The sequence below is a fragment of the Haliaeetus albicilla genome, chromosome W (genome assembly GCF_947461875.1).
Source record: "Haliaeetus albicilla chromosome W, bHalAlb1.1, whole genome shotgun sequence".
Taxonomy (NCBI): Eukaryota; Metazoa; Chordata; class Aves; order Accipitriformes; family Accipitridae; genus Haliaeetus; species Haliaeetus albicilla.
Window position 1 is genome coordinate 18,947,002 of NC_091515.1, and position 17,190 is coordinate 18,964,191.

At 47.6% G+C, this 17,190-nt stretch overlaps 1 long non-coding RNA gene across 1 annotated transcript in view; it reads right to left on the reverse strand.

The window, feature by feature from the left end:
- Positions 1-17,190, reverse strand: part of LOC138683452 (uncharacterized) — a 117,695-nt gene that overhangs the window by 65,967 nt on the left and 34,538 nt on the right. Inside the window, exon 2 of the long non-coding RNA XR_011322979.1 lies at positions 13,348-13,448. This is a non-coding gene — a long non-coding RNA (uncharacterized lncRNA). The remainder of the gene's footprint in view (positions 1-13,347; positions 13,449-17,190) is intronic.

A 17,190-nucleotide genomic window follows, 5' to 3' on the forward strand; every position in this document is an offset into this window, starting at 1 on the left:
GGATTCTTAAGTTGGCTGTGTAGTACTAATTCCCCTTACATCATTGAGCCTGTAGTTCACTATTGTTACCGGAGTTCTAACTTTTTACTGAAGAATAAATCTGACTTTTAACACCTTTGGATTTGATTGTGCGTGCCTCCGTAACATTTTAAATTGGTACAGCGAGCAGGGTGGTGTTAATAGAGGAATTATGACGGAAGCACAGCTGTAGCCCTTCTCCCCCAGGTATGGAATGGGCGAAGAAGTGGTCCAACCCAGCAGCGGTTGTGGAGAGAATAGAACTATGCCGTGGAAGTAGTCGAGACGGCAAAGGCAAAGGCATTATGTGTGCCCTCTTAGGAGCCTGCTTGATTCAAGCACAAAACCAAAAGAGTGATTCTGATCAAAAGCAAGGGGAAATAGACTCTGATGAAAACAGCTCTGAAGAGGTAGAGGAATTGGAGGAAAGGGACGTGCGACCCCTTATTAAAATAAAAAGGCACACGGTCCGCATGGTGGTGTTGAGGATTTCTTGGCTGGGCGAGGGCATGTGAGCAATCCAGCCGTTAGGTGGGAACGAAGCATAAGTTTACAAAGTGCTGGAGCAGACAAGGACGCTGTGTCCTTGTACGCTGGGAAAAGGAAGATAAGAAGAGCCTGACAAACAACTCCCGGATGCCGAAGAATGAGATAAGTAACTGCTGGACACCTCGTGAAGAAGCTTGCACAGCCACTAGAGGATAAGATAGTGTCACGTGAAACGGGGTATTGTACCAATTAGAGTATTGTATAAGGCGCGTGCACAAGCGCATAAGGTATATAACTGTGCTAAAAGTTGTAGTAAATGGACTTCACTTGATCACATTAGTCTGTGTGTGATGTCCCCTGTGGATCCTCCGCAACATTTGGCGCCCGAACAGGGACCCTCAGATCAGTACTTTATCGTCTCTACGAGAATTTCTGGTGCAGCTGAACCGATGAGGGAGCGGAGGAGCCGGCCGAGAGTGTTCCTGCTGCCCTGGCAGGATGGCATGAACTTCAGCTAAGCTGAGAAGAACGACATGAACTTTAGCTGAACTGGGAAAACGAGGAGACGCGCGAAAGCTTGAATCTCGCCCTGATCAGGTGAGCAGCCGGAGAAGGAGATGGGGTTGGACAAAAGGCAGGAAGCAGTCCTAAAGCTCCTTCGTAATTTTCTCTCTGAGAGAGGACTGAAATTCGACAATTCTGTGTTAAAGGGGTTGCTTTTATGGGCCTGGAAGAAAGAACTTATCCCGAGTGTAAATGTCGCATTTGAAGAAGCGACCTGGGATAATATAGGCAAGGTGCTGTGGGACGCTACTAGCTGCAGGGGGGGTAAGGTAAAGGAGATGAAAAAATATGCAGAGCACTGGAAGGTAATTCGGGACATGCTGGAGACAATGAGGGCGGACCGGCAGGCAGCCGCCGCTGCCCGCGCGGCGGTGACCCCCTCTGCTGCCTCCACGGCTGCCGCGTCAGCCTACCCCGCTGGAGTTGGGGGGATATTCTCTACACAACTATCTCTGCCCCCCCTAACATCCATTTCCATTAACGCTAAGACGCCTGCACAGACACAGCCTTTGCCTATACCCAGCCAGGCCGCTGGTGCCGAAAAAATTCCCCCGTCTGTTACTCTGCAAGAAACAGGGGAATTAGGGGGGGCCGATTGTCGCCCGACAGATCCGAAGCCGACAGAGTCGGGGGTGACTAATGCGGATAAACAGATTGCGGGGGAGAGGGAACCATCTCCATCGGGTAGTGCGATGGAAGAGCTGAGGGAGGTGGTGAACCAATTACAAAAACTGACAGTACGGTCGGAAGAACCAGAAGTGAGGGAGAAACGGTCATCCTCCCGAAAGGATGAACCGAGAAGGCAAGAGAACGAAGATTCTGGCCATATGCCAGTCCCGCTCCCTCTTCCCCCCTTCTCGCCACCCCCTCCGGCACCTCCCTCGGCCCCTCCCCTCCCGCCCCCTCCACCGCCCCCTCCCGCCCCCTTCTCACCACCCCCTCCGGCACCTCACCTCCCCTCCCGCCCCCTCCCTCCTCCCCTCCCTTTCCGCCCCCCCCTCCGCCCACTTGCAGCGGCGCGTGACAGCCGGCCATGGAGCGGCCGCCGCCAGCCGCGGCCGCGGCCGGCCCCCGGGCAGAACCATCCGCGCCCCCGCCCTTTCATCCATCCCGCCTCTCGGAACCAGAGACGGTGAAACCAACTGCGCCCGCGATAGGCGCGAAGTCGCCTGCAGTAGCCGCTGCAGACGAGAGGGAGAGGCATTGGAGGGGAGTAATAAAAGATGCCATTATAGAAGGGACTATGCTCCAAGCATTCCCAGTTATTGCATTAAATGGACAGAAAAAATGGGAAGCGTTTGACTGGAAGGTCATTGAGAAATTAAAGAATGCTGTGAGTCAGTATGGAATCAAATCTGCGTTAGCTCACCGAATACTGCAATTCATTTTTTCTGCTAGATACGCTGATACCTCAAGATATTAAACAGATAGCACAGTTGGTTTTGGAGCCCTCCCAAATGTTAGTGTTTTTCCGACAGTGGGAGACGCTCTGTGATCGGGAACAAGCAACACCACAACAACAAACAGATCCCTTATGGGGAGTAACCACGCAGATGCTGATGGGTTCTGGACCCTTCGCATCAGGGAACGCTCAGTTACAATGTATCACTGAGGTTCATCATCTATCACAGATCTTGGCATATCAAGCTTTTCTTACCATACCAGACAATATGCGAAGCCATACTTTTACTCAGGTGAAACAGGAGCATAACAAACCTTTTGCACAGTTTATTAATAGACTGCATAGGGCAATCTATGACCACCCTGACATGAACGAGGGCATGAAAGAAAACATGTTCAAAATACTCGCTTTTGAAAATGCTATTGAAAAGACACGCAAAGCATTGTGTAATTTGCCGAAAAATGCAGCCGTCGTTGATATGATAGAAGACATGGATCGATCACTGGACTCAAAGAAAGTAGCCTATGTTGCCGCAGCTCTACAAGGAGCTATAAAGAAGCATAAGGCCAGTAAGACACCCTTGGTCAAGTGTTTTAACTGTGGCAAATGTGGACACATTAGGAGCAAATGTACACTTTCTGCTAACAGTAAGTGCTGCAACAAGTGTAAGAAAGATAACCATACCACCAAGAATACAGGAAGAAGGGAAACTTTACACCGACCGCGAAGGCCCCTCGCGCAACGACACAAACGCAAGGGGCTTGGGCTGCCAGCCCTCAGGCAACCTCACAACCACCAGATCCGCCACTGCAGGAACCTCTGGAGTGGATGTGGAAACTGCAGTAGACATTACGTTGGTGGATGCAGGGGTACACTTGGTGGATAGCAACATAAAGGGACCACTGGGGCTCGGGCTTAGTGCATTTGTGATGGGACGATCTTCAACAGCTCTAAAAGGAATTCTGGTAGTCCCAGGGCTTATTGATGCAGATTTTTGTGGGCCTGTGAAAATTATGATTCATGTTTTAATCCCTCCTGTTTCTATTCCTAAAGGTACCAGAATAGCACAATTAGTTCCATTCAGGTCGTGTGTTCCAAACCCAGGTGAAGTACAACGTGGAGATGGTGGATTCGGCTCCACAGGGAAACCACAGGTGTACCTTGCCATGGACATGACAAGAGGTAAACCAGAAAAGGTAGTGCAATTGGAAGGGCCTGACGGAGCTATCGTCAAGAAACCGATGACAATCGATACAGGAGCTGATGTTACGATTATTTCACGATATATTTGGCCTCCATCATGGCCATTGATCAATCCAAATTTTGGCATTGCAGGGATAGGGGGCACACAAGCCACCTTAGTAAGTCAGCTACCGATTACATTTGTGTTCCCCAACGGTGAACACGTTATGACGCGTCTGTATGTCATGACTACCCCAACTGAATTGTTTGGCCTCATAGGCCATGATTTATTGAGCCAAATGAAGGCAATGTTAGTGACACATCCTTTTTAGGAGCAGTCACTGAGGGGCAGCCAATCCTGAAAATTAGCTGGAAAAGAGATGAGCCTGTTTGGATTGATCAGTAGCCGCTAAATTCTGAAAGGCTGCTAAAAATACAAGAGTTAGTTGAGGACCAATTGAGAGCGGGACATGTTGTTCCCTCTACTAGTCCATGGAATACACCAATATTTACCATTCCCAAGAAAAGTGGGAAATGGAGACTGTTACATGATCTCAGAGCTGTGAATGCAGTGATGCACAGTATGGGAGCCCTGCAGCCGGGTTTGCCGTTTCCAGTTATGCTTCCAGAAGAATGAGATTTGTTAATTATAAATCTAAAGGATTGTTTTTCACCATTCCCTTGCACCCAGATGACGCTGAACGGTTCGCCTTTTCGGTACCATCGATTAACAAGGCAGAGCCCTATAAGAGATACCATTGGGTCGTGTTACCGCAAGGAATGCGCAATTCCCCCACGATGTGTCAGGTGTATGTGGCCTGGGCATTAGAGCCTGTAAGAAAGCAGTTTCCTCAGTTAATTATTTATCATTATATGGATGACATTTTGATAGCGGGAAGGAGCTTGCCACAGGATGAAATTTTAACTCAATTACAGGACACCTTAAGCCATCGCGGATTAATAATCGCTCCTGAAAAGGTGCAAAAGGCAGCACCTTGGAAGTATTTGGGGTGGCACATAGATGCTAGCAATCTTAAACCTCAGAAGGTTCAAATAACATCAGAAATTTCAACGGTGCATGATGTCCAGAAGCTTGTGGGAGATATCCAGTGGCTGTGGAGTCTTTGCGGTATCACTAATGACGATATGGCCCCTCTGGTAGAACTCTTGGGTACGAGCGCACATGCAGATGAGAAACGGGAAATGACAGAGCTGACCAATTGGTTGCAGCGGCATGGGAGCCTCCTCCAGGGAATCATTTTCAACAAGCACGGCAATCACATGCGTTCTTGCACCAACCTGCTAGGATGTTAGCAAAGCAATTTGACTTACCACTCACTGATGCCCAAGGTATCGTTAAAGCATGCCCCGATTGTCAAAAGGAAGGGCTGGGCCTGGGCTGTGAGGTTAACCCACGCGGTCTCTTGCCATTGCAGTTGTGGCAAATGGATGTCACCCATGTCATGTGGTTTGGTGCAAAGAGTTATGTGCATGTGTGTATTGATACCTCTTCTGCTGCCACGTGGGCCACGGCACAAACTGGAGAAAAGGCCTTACATGTTGAACGACATCTTCATGCTTCTTTTGCAGTGCTGCGTGTGCCTAAAGAAATTAAGACGGACAACGGCCCAGCCTATGGTTCTACATGATTTGCTCGATTTTGTAATTTGTGGGGAATTCACCATGGTACGGGTATTCCACATCTTCCCACAGGACAGGCTATTGTCGAACGGGCCAACCAAACCTTAAAGAGCATGCTGCAAAGACAAAAGGGGGGAACCCAGGGCTTACTCCCAGAGGAACGATTGGCCAAAGCCTTATTTGTGCTAAATTATCTTAGATTGACAGGTGATCACAAAGACCCACCAATGGTAGTGCATCATGCTCTTTTACAGGCGGAAAGGACGCAACAAAGTACAGGCATCATGGTAATGTATAAGGACCCAGAATCCAGGAAATGGTGCGGACCAGCAGAAGTAAAACTTACTGGGAGAGGGTATATGTGTCTGCTTACAGATCAAGGCATTCATTGGATCCCGGCTAAGTGGGTCAAGCCATGGCTTCGCACTGATGCTGGACCCGGAATTGTCTCAATGGCAACTGGGACGGCACCGGCGGGTGCTGGAGCCACTGGTCCGACAGATTCTGACTAATAGAGTATTACACTTTAGAGGACTAGCGGACATTGAGTCCTTCAGAGAGGTTTTTAGAACAGCGTGCCTTATTGTATATAGAACTTGCTTTAGGTAAAAAGTGTGCTAAGCATAATTTGGTTAAACATAGTGTGATTACGGGAAGACAGTGTGGGGTAAATGTAAAAGTTAGTTAAAGCCAAAATTAGGGGTAAGGTCTATTTCCATTAATAACTTGGGAACGAGGTTGATTGTGTTTCCACAGATACAAGCCCATGACGGACTCCTGTTGAATTTGCACGACCATCATCATCTGGAGCATCATAGATGGTGTGGCAATATGAATACCACCTCAGTCAAAAACTAATGTATAGGTCACCTTGGCTAACATAACAGGTCAAGATTCTCTGTGCATTGCTACTGCATCATAAAGCCCACGAACCAATAGACAAGATGGCTATGACTCGTGCAGCGCGCCTGGCCAGCGAGCGCATGCATCATAGGTTGCAACCGAGGCGGATTTTGGCACCCGCTGGCCACGTGTGCTGAAACCCGTTCCTCTGCAAATGTATAAATACGGGGATTTTCCGAAGAGCATCGGGCTGGTGTACGGCGAGGCCATTGTTGCCTCTGTGGGGACGCCCACGGAAAGCTGGCACTTAACGATTGCTGGGCTGAGTTCGTGGAGCAAGATGGCACAAGAATGTATGGATGGTTCATCTTCCTCGTAGTCCTCATGGTTCGGGTCATTAGGGGTAATGGGTTGGCTCAAAGAATTATGGGCATTATTGTAGTTATTGTGATTTTAGCTATTGTAATAATTTTACCTTGTTCAGCTTGTTAAGGAAAAATGGCATCCCTTATAATAGCACAGGCCAGGCCATTGTAGAATGAGCACATCGAACCTTAAAGACCCTGCTCGATTGGCTTAGGGAGGGGGAGCAGGCAGAGCCCTCCTGGTTATGGGATAACTCACCTGTTCTCCGTACGCAGCGTCTTCTGTTAACTGCGTTAACTTCATTAAATCAGACAGTTCAAGGGGACCTGGAGCAGACGGCGGCGCAACGACATTTTACGAGCACGGAAGAGAAAGGCCCCTACCCGTTGGTCCGCGTGCGTGACCTTCAGACACGCCAATGGGATGGGCCGTTTGAGCTGCGTTGTCTCGGGCGAGGGTACGCCCGTGTACAGATGCCTGAAGGGCTACTGAAATGGGTCCCTAGTCGTATGGTTCGTCCTGCCCTAACCTCGTAGTGTTTGAGTGTTTTTTCCTTACAGATCGCTGTCATCCTTTCCTGGCTTGTGACACCTTGGGTATCCGCTACAAATTTCTGGCAGTGGATGCAAAACCAATTGGGGGGGCCCGATGTGTATCCAGATGACATCCCTCTCAGAGCCCATCAATACGTGTCTTTATGGGATCCGGCTGTCAGAGACGGAGCTGAAAACATTGTGTACGAACAAGTGTCAACAGAAGAGTCAGAATCGCTCACAGCCGGGAATCTGGATGCCCCAGACAGTAAGCCTTAACATCAGCGTACCAACGATAAACTTTATAAAGTAATAGAAGTAATTCTTTCCCAGCCTTAACTTTCCATTTACCACTTGTGTGAATTCTCTGTGAAGGAGCGCCTTGCTCTGCAAGGTAAATGGGACATTTACGTGTGTTTAAGATACAGTGTTTCAACTTAGTTGTAGAAATATGCTTATGCTCATAGTACTTTACACAGTTATTTCTTTGCGTAGAACTGTTCATAACCATAGAAGCTAGCTAGTCATAGGGAGGGGGAGATGTAGGGTATGGCGTTCGGAAGATCTCGCGATGTCACGGAAAGATGGAGGGTTAGTCGCAGCCCTATGATGTATCTGTAATCCCGCCTACCCTTGTTAGTATAAAAGGAATTAACTGCGCAATAAAAGGCGGAAGTTGGCGCTCACACTGTGTGTGTTATCTGTCTCTTCCCCTGGTCCGGGCCGACCAGTGATCTAATCGCGGCACCTTGATATGTAGCGAACGCTACAGATATTATAAAGGCAATTAGCCATCCTATAAATTGTTTTGGGTGACTAATTGTCCGCTTTAAAAGCCTTGATAATTGACTTAATCCTGATTCCCCTTCCCACGATCTGGTCATATTTACAGGGATCCACAATTCAGCACGACGTCACATTGGCAGGATTACTGTAAGATTTAGTTCAGATATATTCTTATGAGTAAAACAGCTAAAATACCAAGGTTGATTCAGATTAGTTTCAAAAGCATGGTTACATAAAGCAATATCTACAGATTGGGCTGCTACAAAAACATAAGGATGTGAAGTACATATCATCACCCAATCTTTGTGATTCTGTGTCTCAGGTTCAAACTATACAAGGAATTGTTCTTTCGATAATCACCATGAGCTATTTGTTGTTTTATAAATGGCATACCTATCACCCATGACTTCATGAAAAAAGGGTCCAGTATTATTATTATACTGAGCTTGTAATACTGGCTGAGACAATCCTCCTTCGGACCATTTCAGGAAATAATAAGTATGTGTGTCATTGACACGGATCCATTCTTTCTTTTCTTCTAGTGGGCCAGGAGGTAGTAACTCTACCCCTCCCGTCCATTTTGTGTCATTACTAGAGACAGGAATCTCTGAATCCCACCATGTTACTGGCCTAAACAAGGGAGGGTCAGCAACATGGGCCCAATGAAAATGTTGCGCCTGAGCCATGGTGACTATGTAAAGAAAAAGGATCAGAATTCTTACAATACTGTTGCTGGCCACTATTGCCAGGTATGCTAAAAAAGGTATTCTTTGGAGTAGGATACACGTTGCATCATCACGCTAGCTTGTTGCTGCATTCTCTTCAAATGTCCCCACGTGATAGCTTTTTCATTCTCAATGCACCGCTTCCTCCTCATTCGTTTCTCCTCTTCACATGTTTAGCTGGAATCTACTTGGTTCCTGTGGGAAGAAGAACACAAGCATACCCTCGCCCCCACGTGATTAGTTCCACAGGTCCATTCCAACCAGGGCCACTAAAAGGATCCTTATACAGTACTTTAGGTCTGTGTGAAATAGAATCAGGAGTTTTAAAATGCCGATCTATCGCTGTGCTGGCCATTAAGTCTGGTGAGCGATTTTAAAAATTCAAAGTAAACATAGCATTATCTAGCTGTTCTTGTGGTGGCATATTCCCCCTTTTTTGTTTATGCAACATGGACTTTAAAGCATGATGCGCATGCTCAATTATTGCTTGTCCAGTAGGTGAATGTGGAATTCCTGTCACATGGGATACCTGCCACTGTTGCAAAAATAATTGAGTAGATTTAGCTACATAGCCTGCACCGTTGTCAGTTTTAATGGTTTGAGGAACCCCCATAATTGCAAAGCATCGCGACCAATGTCGTTGAACATCACGTGCCCTTTCTCCAGAATGAGCAGTAGCACAAATATAAGAGGAAAAGGTATCAATAGAAACACGCACAAATTTCAAGGAGCCAAAGGCAGATACATGTGTAACATCACTTTGCCAAATGGCATTAGAATGTAAACCACGTGGGTTAACTCCAATGCTCACTGCATCAGAAGCAACTCTTTGACAATCTGGACAAGAACGAATTATATCTTTAGCCTGTGCTTTTGTCAAATTGAACATCTTTTGCAACGCTGCAGCATTTTGGTGAAAAAAGGAACGAGAGGCCACGGCAGAGTGGAATTGCACCGTGCCAACAGTAAAAGAGTCAGCCACGGCATTTCCTTTAGTCAAAGGTCCTGGCAGCACAGTGTGCGACCTAATGTGACAAATAAACAAAAGATAAGCTCTTTTATTTAAAAGAGTTTGCAATTCCAAAAATTTGTTGAATAAGTCTTCATCATTTATCTCCTTTAAGTAAGATCCTGGTAATTGCTGTACAACACGTACGACATATTCCGAATCAGAAACAATATTGAGTGGTTCCGATGGAAATAAAGCTAAAGTGTGTAAACCAGCCTGTAATTCCACACGCTGCGTGGAACCTTGTAACAGAACAACAGATGCGTGCCATAGTCCATTATCTAGCCAGGCAACTACACCTCTTCCTGTTTTTCCAGAGCCATCTACAAAAACGGTACGAGCATTAACAATAGGAGTGTCTGATACTATCGCCTGTGGTTTGATGTTTAATGTATGAAGGTTTTGCAGTAACTTACATTTAGGCAGTGAGAAAAATTTTGTTCGTAAAGTCAGCCAATGCGATTTCCAGTGATTGTGATTGAACAAAAAGGTAATCAAAATCTTCTTTTGAAAAAGGAAGATACAATGTATCGGGATCAAAACCAATGAGACACTGAGTGCGTGACCATGCTTTTTGTACCACAGTCACAATAATTTCTAAAGGCTGCGTAATAGTTTTCTTTAAAGAGTTAGAGAGAAACACCCATTTGTAAGAGGTTACCTTCCTTGTCAAATTTCGATTTGTGTTGATTCGCCCTGTTGCGGAGGATCCACAGGGGACATCACACACAGACTAATGTGATCAAGTGAAGTCCATTTACTACAACGTTTGACACAGATATATATCTTATGTGCTTGTGCACGCGCCTTAAACAATACTCTAATTGGTACAATACCCCGGTTCACGTGACACTATCTTATCCTCTAGTGGCTGTGCAAGCTTCTTCACGAGGTGTCCAGCAGTTACTTATCTCATTCTTCAGCATCCAGGTGTTGTTTGTCAGGCTCTTCTTATCTTCCTTTTCCCAGCGTACAAGGACACAGCGTCCTTGTCCGCTCCAGCACTTTGTAAACTTATGCTTCGTTCCCACCTAACGGCTGGATTGCTCACATGCCCTCGCTCAGCCAAGAAATCCTCAACAAGTCCCCCTTTTTGTTTTTGAGAAATCCAGGCTTGCTTAATAACTTGGGATGCCATTTTTCCTTAACAAGCTGAACAAGGTAAAATTATTACAATAGCTAAAATCACAATAACTACAATAATGCCCATAATTCTTTGAGCCAACCCGTTACCCCTAATAACCCAGACCATGAGGACTATGAGGAAGATGAACCATCCATACATTCTTGTGCCATCTTGCTCCACGAACTCAGCCCAGCAATCGTTAAGTGCCAGCTTTCCGTGGGCGTCCCCACAGAGGCAACAATGGCCTCGCCGTACACCAGCCCGATGCTCTTCGGAAAATCCCCGTATTTATACATTTGCAGAGGAACGGGTTTCAGCACACGTGGCCAGCGGGTGCCAAAATCCGCCTCGGTTGCAACCTATGATGCATGCGCTCGCTGGCCAGGCGCGCTGCACGAGTCATAGCCATCTTGTCTATTGGTTCGTGGGCTTTATGATGCAGTAGCAATGCACAGAGAATCTTGACCTGTTATGTTAGCCAAGGTGACCTATACATTAGTTTTTGACTGAGGTGGTATTCATATTGCCACACCATCTATGATGCTCCAGATGATGATGGTCGTGCAAATTCAACAGGAGTCCGTCATGGGCTTGTATCTGTGGAAACACAATCAACCTCGTTCCCAAGTTATTAATGGAAATAGACCTTACCCCTAATTTTGGCTTTAACTAACTTTTACATTTACCCCACACTGTCTTCCCGTAATCACACTATGTTTAACCAAATTATGCTTAGCACACTTTTTACCTAAAGCAAGTTCTATATACAATAAGGCACGCTGTTCTAAAAACCTCTCTGAAGGACTCAATGTCCGCTAGTCCTCTAAAGTGTAATACTCTATTAGTCAGAATCTGTCGGACCAGTGGCTCCAGCACCCGCCGGTGCCGTCCCAGTTGCCATTGAGACAATTCCGGGTCCAGCATCAGTGCGAAGCCATGGCTTGACCCACTTAGCCGGGATCCAGCGAAGGCCTCCATCTGTAAGCAAACACATATACCCTCTCCCAGTAAGTTTTACTTCTGCTGGTCCACACCATTTCCTGGATTCTGGGTCCTTATACATTACCATGATGCCTGTACTTTGTTGCGTCCTTTCCGCCTGTAAAAGAGCATGATGCACTACCATTGGTGGGTCTTTGTGATCACCTGTTAATCTAAGATAATTTAGCACAAATAAGGCTTTGGCCGATCGTTCCTCTGGGAGTAAGCCCTGGGTTCCCCCCTTTTGTTTTTGCAGCATGCTCCTTAGGATCTGGTTGGCCTGTTCGACAATAGCCTGTCCTGTGGGAAGATGTGGAATACCCGTACCATGGTGAATTCCCCACAAATTACAAAATCAAGCAAATCGTGTAGAACCATAGGCTGGGCCGTTGTCCGTCTTAATTTCTTTAGGCACACCCAGCACTGCAAAAGAAGCATGAAGATGTCATTCAATATGTAAGGCCTTTTCTCCAGTTTGTGCCGTGGCCCACATGGCAGCAGGATAGGTATCAATCTGCACGTGCGCTCGTACCCAAGACTTCTACCAGAGGGGCCATATCATTATTAGTGATACCGCAAAGATTCCGCACCCACTGGATATCTCCCACAAGCTTCTGGACATCATGCACCGTTGAAATTTCTAACATTGCCATCATCTATGTGCCACCCCAAATACTTCCAAGGTGCTGCCTTTTGCACCTTTTCAGGAGCAATTATTACTCCGCGATGGCTTAAGATGTCCTGTAATTGAGTTAAAATTTCATCCTGTGGCAAGTTCCTTCCTGCTATCAAAATGTAACTGAGGAAACTGCTTTCTTACAGGCTCTAATGTCCAGGCCACATACACCTGACACATCGTGGGGGAATTGCGCGTTCCTTGCGGTAACACGACCCAATGGTATCTCTTATAGGGCTCTGCCTTGTTAATCGATGGTACCGAAAAGGCGAACCGTTCAGCATCATCTGGGTGCAAGGGAATGGTGAAAAACAATCCTTTAGATCTATAATTAACAAATCCCATTCTTCTGGAAGCATAACTGGAAACGGCAAACCCGGCTGCAGGGCTCCCATACTGTGCATCACCGCATTCACAGCTCTGAGATCATGTAACAGTCTCCATTTCCCACTTTTCTTGGGAATGGTAAATATTGGTGTATTCCATGGACTAGTAGAGGGAACAACATGTCCCGCTCTCAATTGCTCCTCAACTAACTCTTGTATTTTTAGCAGCCTTTCAGAATTTAGCGGCTACTGATCAATCCAAACAGGCTCATCTCTTTTCCAGCTAATTTTCAGGATTGGCTGCCCCTCAGTGACTGCTCCTAAAAAGGATGGGTCACTAACATTGCCTTCATTTGGCTCAATAAATCATGGCCTATGAGGCCAAACAATTCAGTTGGGGTAGTCATGACATACGGACGTGTCGTAACGTGCTCACCGTCGGGGAACACAAATGTAATCGGTAGCTGACTTACTAAGGTGGCTTGTGTGCCCCCTATCCCTGCAATGCCAAAATTTGGATTGATCAATGGCCATGATGGAGGCCAAATATATCGTGAAATAATTGTAACATCAGCTCCTGTATCGATTGTCATCAGCTTCTTGATGATAACTCCGTCAGGCCCTTCCAATTGCACTACCTTTTCTGGTGTACCTTTTGTTATGTCCATGGCAAGGTATACCTGTGGTTTCCCTGTGGAGCCGAATCCACCATCTCCACGTTGTACTTCACCTGGGTTTGGAACACACGACCTGAATGGAACTAATTGTGCTATTCTGGTACCTTTAGGAATAGAAACAGGAGGGATTAAAACATGAATCATAATTTTCACAGGCCCACAAAAATCTGCATCAATAAGCCCTGGGACTACCAGAATTCCTTTTAGAGCTGTTGAAGATCGTCCCATCACAAATGCACTAAGCCCGAGCCCCAGTGGTCCCTTTATGTTGCTATCCACCAAGTGTACCCCTGCATCCACCAACGTAATGTCTACTGCGGTTTCCACATCCACTCCAGAGCTTCCTGCAGTGGCGGATCTGGTGGTTGCGAGGCTGCCTGAGGGCTCGCAGCCCAAGCCCCTTGCGTTTGCGTCGTCGCGCGAGGGGCCTTCGCGGTCGGTGTAAAGTTTCCCTTCTTCCTATATTCTTGGTGGTATTGTCATCTTTCTTAGCAGAAGCTGTACATTTGCTCCTAATGTGTCCACATTTGCCACAGTTAAAACACTTGACCAAGGGTGTCTTACTGGCCTTGTGCTTCTTTGTAGCTCCTTGTGGAGCTGCGACAACATAGGCTGTTTTCTGTGAGTCCACTGCTCGATCCATGTATTCTAGCATATCAACGACGGCTGCATTTCTTGGCAAATTGCACGATGCTTTGCGTGTCTTTTCAGTAGCGTTTTCAAAAGCGAGCATTTTGAACATCTTTTCTTTCATGCCCTCGTTCATGTCAGGGTGGTCATAGATTGCCCTATGCAGTCTATTAATAAACTGTGCGAAAGGTTCGTTAGGCTCCTGTTTCACCTGAGTAAAAGTATGGCTTCGCATTTTGTCTGGTATGGTAAGAAAAGCTTGATATGCCAAGATCTGTGATAGATGATGAACCTCAGTGATACACTGTACCTGAGCGTTCCCTGATGCGAAGGGTCCAGTACCCATCAGCATCTGCGTGGTTACTCCCCATAAGGGATCTGTTTGTTGTCGTGGTGTTGCTTGTTCCCGACCACAGAGCGTCTCCCACTGTCGGAAAAACACTAGCATTTCGGAGGGCTCCAAAACCAACTGTGCTATCTGTTTAATATCTTGAGGTATCAGCGTATCAGCAGAAAAAATGAATTGCAGTATTCGGTGAGCTAACGCAGATTTGATTCCATACTGACTCACAGCATTCTTTAATTTCTCAATGACCTTCCAGTCAAACGCCTCCCATTTTTTCTGTCCATTTAGTGCAATAACTGGGAATGCTTGGAGCATAGTCCCTTCTATAATGGCATCTTTTATTACTCCCCTCCAATGTCTCTGCCTTTCTTCTGCAGCGGCTACTGCAGGCGACTTCGCGCCTATCGCGGGCGCAGTTGGTTTCACCGTCTCTGGTTCCGAGAGGCGGGATGGATGAAAGGGCGGGGGCGGGGGCGCGGATGGTTCTGCCCGGGGGCCGGCCGCGGCTGGCGGCGGCCGCTCCATGGCCGGCTGTCACGCGCCGCTGCAAGTGGGCGGAGGGGGGGGCGGGAGGGGAGGGGAGGAGGGAGGGGGCGCCGGACAGGGCGGTGAGAAGGGGGCGGGAGGGGGCGGTGGAGGGGGCGGGAGGGGAGGGGCCGGGGGAGGGGCCGAGGAAGGTGCCGGTGGGGGTTGTGAGAAGGGGGCGGGAGGGGGCGGTGGAGGGGGCGGGAGGGGAGGGGCCGAGGGAGGTGCCGGAGGGGGTGGTGAGAAGGAGGGAAGAGGGAGCGGGACTCGTATAGGGCCAGAATCTTCGTTCTCTTGCCTTCTCGGTTCATCCTTTCGGGAGGATGACCGTTTCTCCCTCACTTCTGGTTCTTCCGACCGTACTGTCAGTTTTTGTAATTGGTTCACCACCTCCCTCAGGAGCTCTTCCGACCGTACTGTCAGTTTTTGTAATTGGTTCACCACCTCCCTCAGCTCTTCCATCGCACTACCCGATGGAGATGGTTCCCTCTCCCCCGCAATCTGTTTATCCGCATTAGTCACCCCCGAGTCTGTCGGCTTCGGATCTGTCGGGCAACAATCGGCCCCCCCTAATTCCCCTGTTTCTTGCAGAGTAACAGATGGGGGAATTTTTTCGGCACCAGCGGCCTGGCTGGGTATAGGCAAAGGCTGTGTCTGTGCAGGCATCTCAGCGTTAACGGAAATGGATGTTGGGGGGGCTGAGATAGTTGTGTAGAGAATGTCCCCCCAACTCCAGCGGGGTAGGCTGACGCGGCAGCCGTGGAGGCAGCAGAGGGGGTCACCGCCGCGCAGAGAGCGGCGGCTGCCTGCCGGTCCGCCCTCATTGTCTCCAGCATGTCCCGAATTACCTTCCAGTGCTCTGCATATTTTTTCATCTCCTTTACCTTACCCCCCCTGCAGCTAGTAGCGTCCCACAGCACCTTGCCTATATTATCCCAGGTCGCTTCTTCAAATGCGACATTTACACTCGGGATAAGTTCTTTCTTCCAGGCCCATAAAAGCAACCCCTTTAACACAGAATTGTCGAATTTCAGTCCTCTCTCAGAGAGAAAATTACGAAGGAGCTTTAGGACTGCTTCCTGCCTTTTGTCCAACCCCATCTCCTTCTCCGGCTGCTCACCTGATCAGGGCGAGATTCAAGCTTTTGCGCGCCTCCTCGTTTTCCCAGCTCAGGGCGAGATTCAAGCTTTCGCGCGTCTCCTCGTTTTCCCAGCTCAGGGCGAGATTCAAACTTACGCATGTCCCAGCTTAGCTGAAGCTCATGCCATCCTGCCGGGGCAGCAGGAACACTCTCGGCCGGCTCCTCCGCTCCCTCGTCGGTTCAGCTGCACCAGAAATTCTCGTAGAGACGATAAAGTGCTGATCTGAGGGTCCCTGTTCGGGCGCCAAATGTTGCGGAGGATCCACAGGGGACATCACACACAGACTAATGTGATCAAGTGAAGTCCATTTACTACAACTTTTAGCACAGTTATATACCTTATGCGCTTGTGCACGCGCCTTATACAATACTCTAATTGGTACAATACCCCGTTTCACGCGACACTATCTTATCCTCTAGTGGCTGTGCAAGCTTCTTCACGAGGTGTCCAGCAGTTACTTATCTCATTCTTCAGCATCCAGGTGTTGTTTGTCAGGCTCTTCTTATCTTCTTTTTTCCCAGCGTACAAGGACACAGCGTCCTTGTCTGCTCCAGCACTTTGTAAACTTATGCTTCGTTCCCACCTAACGGCTGGATTGCTCACATGCCCTCACCCAGCCAAGAAATCCTCAACATTGCCCAATGATATCCTTTACTACAACAAGGGCACAATTGATTTGGAGGTTTATCACGTTTGGATTTCTGTCGTTTAGGACATTGCTTAGCCATATGTCCCAATTTTCCACACTCAAAGCATTCACAGTAACTTGATTAACATTTAGTTGTTGTGACAGTGCAGCAGCTAACATGTTAGCTGTATGAGTTTCTGTCCCTATGTTTTGACATACCTTAATATACTCCCCAACGTCAGTAGCTCTTCCTCTAACCGTTTTCAGTACAGCCTGACAGTCTGTATTTGCATTCTCATAAGCCAATTGAAATAATAATACTTTTGCAGCTTCCGGATTTTCTACCTGCCGCGCTATCGCGGCTTGAAGGCGATCAATAAAAGATACATAGGGTTCCTGAGAGCCCTGTTGCATAGAGGCAAACGAAGCAATACCTTGCCCAGTTTCGGGTATGCGTCGTAAAGCCATGATCGCAATACGAGTAGCTTCATCGAAAACTTGCTTTGGCAAAGCTGCTTGTGCCTGAGGTGTAATGTAAGGGCCTGTTCCTTGTAATATATTTTGATCTATAACTA